This window comes from Triticum dicoccoides, chromosome 4A, assembly GCF_002162155.2.
Source record: "Triticum dicoccoides isolate Atlit2015 ecotype Zavitan chromosome 4A, WEW_v2.0, whole genome shotgun sequence".
In the NCBI taxonomy this organism is placed as follows: Eukaryota; Viridiplantae; Streptophyta; class Magnoliopsida; order Poales; family Poaceae; genus Triticum; species Triticum dicoccoides.
In genome coordinates, this window is record NC_041386.1 from 589,609,560 (window position 1) to 589,617,041 (window position 7,482).

Here is a 7,482-nt window from a genome sequence, read left to right on the forward strand (position 1 = left end):
AAAGTGTAGTGGCCTATTAGAGTTACTACCTGCACGGAAACATTGGGGGTCAGTCTTCAGGTTTTCCTCTAAAAAAACATGGAAGTTGGATTTATAAATAAACAGACTTAACAGAAGATCAAGAAAACATGTATTTTTTTCAAAACTAAAAATTACAACGATGAGAAACATGATTGTCACGCAGTCAACAGGATTGATCCTCATGCATGCGCCACATTTTTTTTGAAAGAGAATTCACTGCGTAGTTGGAACCAAGGAAAATAAGCATATTGCCATACGAAGAGGATAACTATCCTGCAGCAGCAGCATCTGATCTTATCCTACGCACATGGTAGCAACTAGCAACTAATCTTCTGCAGCCTCAAAGGACATTGTCCTAAGTCTTATCCGACTCAGGTGTATATTATGCCAAATTGCCAATACTATATTCTCATTTCTACTGGTTGCAATTGCACCAGCTGGTGACATTGTGGCAGTACACTCGTACTGCCAAAACCCACACCGATGTGATGGAGTACCAAATTAACAGTCCAGCTACAACTACATAAGACCTATGGTTATCTAAAGCAGCTAAAGGGAACTACAGAAGAACTGTGATGAAGTCCTACTAATTGTTATTAACCTAAGTAGTAGTTATCTAAAGCAGCTAAACTATGGTTCATACAGCTTGCTACCAGATCCACAAACAATTGCAGAATCTCTTATAGTAGTTAACTAGTTCAATTTTTATTAACCTAACCACCGCAACGCGAGCACAAAAGGCAGGAGGCAACACGCAAACCAGATCGTCCATAGCCGCAAAGGGAGGGGGGTTCTCACCGCCGGTGACGCTGCCGAGCCGTCCAGATCAACCTCGCCGGAGCTCAGGCTGCTGCAAGGAGAGCACACAACCAACCTTATTAGCTTAGGAATCATGATGGTCGAGATTGACCCATGTAAATAATATAAGATCGTTTTTCTAGCAAATATAGTTTGAAAAACATTCTGGAACTGGGATTCTGCATTGCCTGATTGAACAGTGAAGTAGAGAAGTACTATTTCATCAGATATATCAGGATTAAAACAAGTCCTTGAGCAGAGCACATGGCCTCTGTCCCGTGCCGCACCAAACGGCCACTCGTCGGCTTCTCTCAGATCTCATCAACTCGAGGAGAGGGGACGGAGGGAGCGAGGGAGCGTACCATGCGAGCGGTAGAGCAGGGGATCGAGCCGGGAGGCGCTAGCGATCTGCCCAGGTAGGGGCGCGGTCAACGCCCTTGACCCCACGCGCGTGAGTGCGCTGGGTGTCATCCACCCGATGAGGCAGAAGAGCACCAACGCTCGATGCGTCTGGGCGAGGGCGGTGCTTGATGCACGGGGACTTGGTGCGTTCGAGGAGCGACGGGATGCAGTGGAGGAAGACAGCCAGGGAGGTCCGGCGGGCGGCGGGACGGCGGACTTGGGCGGTGGAGCTCGACGCGGCGACGGCTTGGTGCGCGCTTGGCGGGGCATGAAGGAACAAGGGCCGATGGAGGTTGAAGACAGTTTCGAGCGGCGCGGACTTGGAACTCCAGCGATGGCTCGATGAGGAAGTCCATGGCGGCCTCCTTGCAAAGAGAAGTACAGAGGGGGGTTGAGACTTGAGAGAAAAAAGGAAGAGATAAACAGAGGGAGGAAGAAGAGCGGGGGAACATGGCGACCTGCACAACTTCGGCCGACGGTAGAGCTGCTCCGGCGAGGCGCGAGGCCGAGGCAGTGGAGGTCGAGGCTAGATCACGTTGGATCTCCCTCCCTTGGGTTCTTCTCTCCCTCCTGGTGAGGGAAGGGAAGGGGTGAGAAAAGGAGGGCATGGAGGAGGCCATGGACAGCGGCGAGCTCCACCGGAGGGAGGTGGCGGTAGCGATCTGTAAGGGAGGATGCGAGCTCTCGCTCTGTCTCGATCTGGAAGGGGGAGGAGTTGGCGGCGGCGAGGAGCCGAGGGAGGAGGAGTGCGGGTGTGGGTTAGGGTTTGGGTAGTTGGGTTACGGTTGGCTGAGGGGGTGAGGGCTGCCGTTGGATCCGGAAGCATCCTACGGCGGTTGATGCATGATCCGCGTGATATGCTCATGGACCAATCAGAACGTAGCAAACCATTTGATGACCTTATGACCATATAAATTGGTCGTGATCGATTCAAGATAAAATTTTAATTCCATTTTTCAGTGCTTAAAATGAGTTTTTTTGTGAAAGTCCTATCAAATATTTGTTCAAATGATATCATATTTTGCACAAGTTTACATCTTGGATTTGCAAACAATATTGACAAAGGGAGTTTTTATTTCCTTTGCACGAAAAATCAATTTTCCATTTTCCGAGTGCCCGAAATGAGTTCTTTTGTGAAGGACCTACCATATATTTGTTGCAAAATTAGACAAAATCAATTTTCTAAAATACTAGGACAAATTTAATGCACGGTTGACCAAATGGTTGGGTGTCAAAAGTTTCGATCCACCTCCCGTGAAAAAGACAAATTCCTGCCGATTCAGTAGGGAGCGGGTCAAATTTGAACTACATCTGTCTCATAGTTTTCTCTTTATTTTTTCCAAAAATTATTTCTAGGTACATAATTATCTATTTAATCAGAGAAACGTCAAAAAATTTCCAAGATTCAACCACTAGCTAGGAACGGTCAAGCCCGCCGCTTTGACCGCATTTTGAAACGAGCATAAAAAATTCAAAAAAAATCAAAAAATTGGAAAACCTTCGCATTGTGTCATTATATGTGACCAAGTTTCCAGGAAAAATAATAAACTTGTAATACGACAATTATTTTAAAAAAGTGTTCTCAGAAATGAGCTATCATGCGTGAAGATTCATGGCTTTCAAGCCAAATGATCAATCTTATAGCCACATTCATGGCATAGTTTGTTCAAATGATCTCATGTTGTGCACAAGGGTGCATATTGGAATTCTAAACAATGTTTCCTAAGGGAGTTTTTATTTTCTTTGCAAGGAAAATTCATTTTCCATTTTCCGAGTGCCCGAAAGGAGGTTTTTTTGTGAAGGACCTCCCAAATAATTGTTGCAAAATTGGACCAAATCATTTTTCTAAAATACTAGTCCATATTTAATGCACAATTGACAAAATGGTTGGGTGTAAAAAGTTTTGATCCACCTCTCGTGAAAAAGACAAATTCCCGCCGATTCAGCTGGAAGCGGGTCAAATTTGAACTGCAGCTGTCTCATAGTTTGCTATTTATTTTTTTCCAAAAATCATTTCTAGGTACATAAGTACCTATTTAATCATAAATACATGGTTTGGTGGCGATACGTCGAGGTTTGGGCGGTGGCCGAGGGCCCCAACTCTAGAGCGCGTAAACTCGCATGCCCGCCGCGTGGTCACCACGTGACCCTGGTGTTGCCATGTGTTCTGGGCGGCCTAGGCATGTCTAGTGGGTTGGGCACTCCTCGCGTAGGTGCTAGGAAGAAAATTACAACATAAGATTCTCACGCGGAGACCGATCGATGCTCGAACATGAATTAGCAGCCAAGTGTTTGATTAGCGGTACGGAAATGTACATGGCTAATGGGCGTGAGTTTTGGCTGAGGATGATCAGTTACTACAAAGACCATCTTCACAAATTTTCAGCTCAAAAGGAGGAGCCTAGGTGGTACTTGCTTTGCAAACTACCACACTGGACATAACTACGAATGTTGAAGCTCGGCTCAAAATAATGAATGGATTGAGCTGGCATTTGGTGAAGGATGGTTATTTGGGCATAGGAAAGCACTGTAGAAAATGGATACTATTTGGACATGCCAAAGTGGTACTTCCTTCACAAACTGTTGTTCTGAACAGAATAGGAAAATGAATATTTTTGAATTATTTTTGAACTAGGCAAGGAAGGTTTTTACATATTTGACGAAGATATGACCCAAAGAATTTATGAGCTTTTTTGGGAATTTTGGGAATGACAGAAATATAGGTTGTTTCACAACCTAGGGCAAAAACTGCCACATGGACATGACACATAGGCAAAACTGATGAGGTGGCGCCTAGTCATAGCAACCCACCACAATTTACAAGGCTATGACCATCTATATTGGTCGTTAACAACTAGAAATAAGGCAGCGGACTAGCGATGTTTGCTTTATGACCATTTCATGTCAGGAAATTACGACCTTTCTGGCCAAAATGGTCACAATGGTTTAGGGTTTGGAGCCCCCTGAACAGCTTTTGACCAATTGGTCTGAAATGGTCATAGATCTATGACCATTTCTTCCAGGGTCACTAACAGAAGGTCACTAGTTGACATATTTCTTATAGTGTAGCCTGGGGTAGGGCAGGGTGAGCAGGCTGTGGAGCCCGGCGGTGGGAAGATCACTGCCGTCGAGGGGCCGCACCGGCGTCCAAGACAGCATAGTGCGCTACTACATTAGCGATGGAGGAGAACACGAGGGAGTGCTAGGCGGGGCCGGAGACAGCCGGTAACGGCCGGAATCGGCTGGCGGCCAAGAGGTGGAGAGGATGAGAGAGAGAGAGAGAGAGCGCGCGCGCTGGAGAGAGAGGCGAGTGACAGCGACCAGAGGAAAGGTCGTGTGCTTGGGGAGGAAAGGGAGGTGGGATGTGGGGATCAATGTGCTTTTCCACTTCCAATGGTTTATTTTTTTTACCTCGACACAGTAAAAACGAGGACGTGGCTCTCGCCAGCGTTCGCCCTTTGTGCCACTCTTATTGTGTTGTACTAGGGGCAGGGGCGCGCCCAGGGCGCGCCTCCTCTGCATGCCTATGCATACTAACCTTGCTGTTGCATTTATCCATGGTTCATAGTCCTCTTGAATCGTTTAACAACTTATTATATTGGTGGTGCATCGGTGCTTCTCAAAGACAGACAGGAGCAGCAGAAACAAAATCCCAACTCCTGCAACTGCATGCTATCTTTGACTTCTCTTTATTTAGTTCAAGGGCTAGTCTGAATAATACACACCAAAAATTCACTCAAAATATAATTAGCACCATCTTATTCATAATCCCACGATGTAACTATGAAGGCTTAAAGTCAACAGTTAGGAAACTCTTCAGAATGAAAAATCATCATGTTTATTCTTACATAAGTTCAAGTTGCCACTATTGAACTTGTAATCTTGAAAGCGTCCTGGATCACCACAGTTACTGCAAATGATGCCAATCAGAGAATTCTTGTCAGCACAAAGCACCAAACCTATACATGAATTGCATTGTACACCAAAAATGATTAATACAGTGAGAATTTAGCATGCTCTTTATCAGCTCCTTCACCTTCTAAATCTTTCCTTTAAACCTATTTCCAGATCTGCAGTAAATATATGTGTAGAAATCAGTCCTCGTCTCATCGACAAGAAGGAATAAAGATCTATAAACTTCGGGTACTATTTTCGCTACAAAACTGAAGAGCGAATTATTGGCATCTACATCATACAAAAGGAAAGTACTTAATGAGTTCTTAACCATTTGAATGGTCTAAATAGGACAAAGAAATCAGACAATTTGTATAAGAGAAAAATAAGAGATAATGAGTTCTTAACCATTTGTATGGTCTAAATAGAACAAAGCAATCTGAGAATTTGTATAAGAAAAAAAATAAGAGATAACGCAAAAAACAAAACAAAAAGGTTAGGTTCAGAAAGTAAGGAAGCAGTGAACGGAAAATCATTATCAGATAAAAAACGAACAATGAAAAAGAAACATTACCTATGCATACTTTTTTGGCTCTATAGGAAATCAAGACCCTTAAGGATATGGCAGGTGAAGTTGTGGACAACAGATTCTGTCATTGCACCACAATGTTGACTAATGCACTTATTAACTGAACCCGGATGAACATATCCCAGGTATATCTAGAATCTATCTTGTGTCTGCAAGGATCCATATAACTTATTTAGCAAACTAACGTGATGGAGCCAATGAGCTATATATCTATGTCTATGAACTTTATTATCAAGAAATAGTTATGGATTATTTTTCCTTCTTTCTTCAGGGTACGGGTGCGAACAATCTTCAGCGCACATAAACAACTGAAACAGCAGATAGCTGCTACTCCTTCCCTTGTTCTGCAGCAGCCGCCTGTCTTTCCCCTGTACAATTTGCTCATAAGTGCTGCAGAAACTGTATCTTGGTTTCACTTCAGTTGGTTCAATCCTAAAAAGGACACGACTCACCTGTTTCGATTTCGAAGTAGAGCAAGACAGTCCATCGTCTGAATGAAGCCTAGTAGGAAAAATATCCAGGTTATAAATTCGCACATATACAAGTAAAAAGTGAACACAAATTACCAAAGGTCAATTTCACACAAAGCAAAGAACTGTAGGTATTTACAGAGGACTGTGATATATCTACTCATACTTTGATATGCAACGGATCAAAAAAAAGCTGCGTGTACATGTGTGTACTTCGTCCACGTCCAGCATAGGTATGGATGATTATCAACAACAGCGTCAGACCTGCATCGTGTACCAATGATCACCTAAGTCCAAAAGGCTTATAAGAATCAAAAGTAAGAAAAAAAAATCATGTGCTAAACGAGCACGCCTACCAGCCTCTCAATGCAAGGAATCCATCTCCCGATGAGTAGATCTGGAGGTGAAACAGGGGGAATTGAAGCAAGAACCAGACTCACTTCAAGCATACACCAACTCGCTGGCTTCAATTAGTAGAAGTGGAACCACAAAATAGTTGAACCGATCATAATCGGGATTGCCAGATTAGATGGTACTGAGCAATTTCATCCATCCCGCACTTACCTCAACCCATTAAAAAGCTTTATAAGGACATCCAGCCCTTGCACTGGAATGTGTAAAATTGCACATTTCAATGGAAAAATAAACTTTAGATAAATACTACTCCCTCTGCAAACTTTTATAAGACGTTTTAGGTGTACAAGTTTATAGAGGGAGTACTTTCTAAACTAAATGAGGAAACCAGAAGGAGTGTTTGATTCTACTGCGTCCTATGACAATGAGTAGCAACACCGTGATTGCAAGAATTATAGTAGGTAATTTTGTCACTTGTAACCATAAACCGATCCATTCGTTGCGTTCTAATCTTGATTTTGTTTACTGGCCTGTAAAAGGAACAATTGCATTAAGATACATTGTGTTCGCTTCGGTCCATATAATTTATCTGATTTCAGGCCCTAAGCACTACCAAGAGTCCAAGACTAATAACTATTTCATTTAGTTCCCAAATGGCAGGGATGTGAGTACACCATACACCATATTCAGAGTTGATGAGACTCAAGAATATTAGTTCAAATAGGCCAACATGATGGGAAAGAATATTTAATGGCATTTACAGGATGCAATCCAAACAACACTACAAATTATTTCACAAGTGATATAACCTCCAAATAAAATGTTGTCCTACTTTATGCCGACAGTAGAGAGTAGAGCTCATCACAGTGGCATCAATAAGAAAATTACCTCGACTTCTGATTTCCTCGCTGTTTTAATCATGAATAGATCATCTTGGATTAGATAAAAGAAACT

General features: G+C 43.1%; 1 long non-coding RNA gene across 1 annotated transcript; it reads right to left on the bottom strand.

Annotated features, from left to right (window-relative positions):
• Positions 1-4,957: 4,957 nt before the first annotated feature.
• Positions 4,958-6,747, bottom strand: LOC119289234. The gene is made up of 5 exons (XR_005141464.1): positions 6,531-6,747; positions 6,341-6,438; positions 5,690-6,205; positions 5,258-5,291; positions 4,958-5,131 (listed from the first exon to the last, which is right to left on the bottom strand). It is a non-coding gene; the product is annotated as an uncharacterized LOC119289234 (long non-coding RNA).
• Between the last annotated feature and the right edge of the window lie 735 nt (positions 6,748-7,482).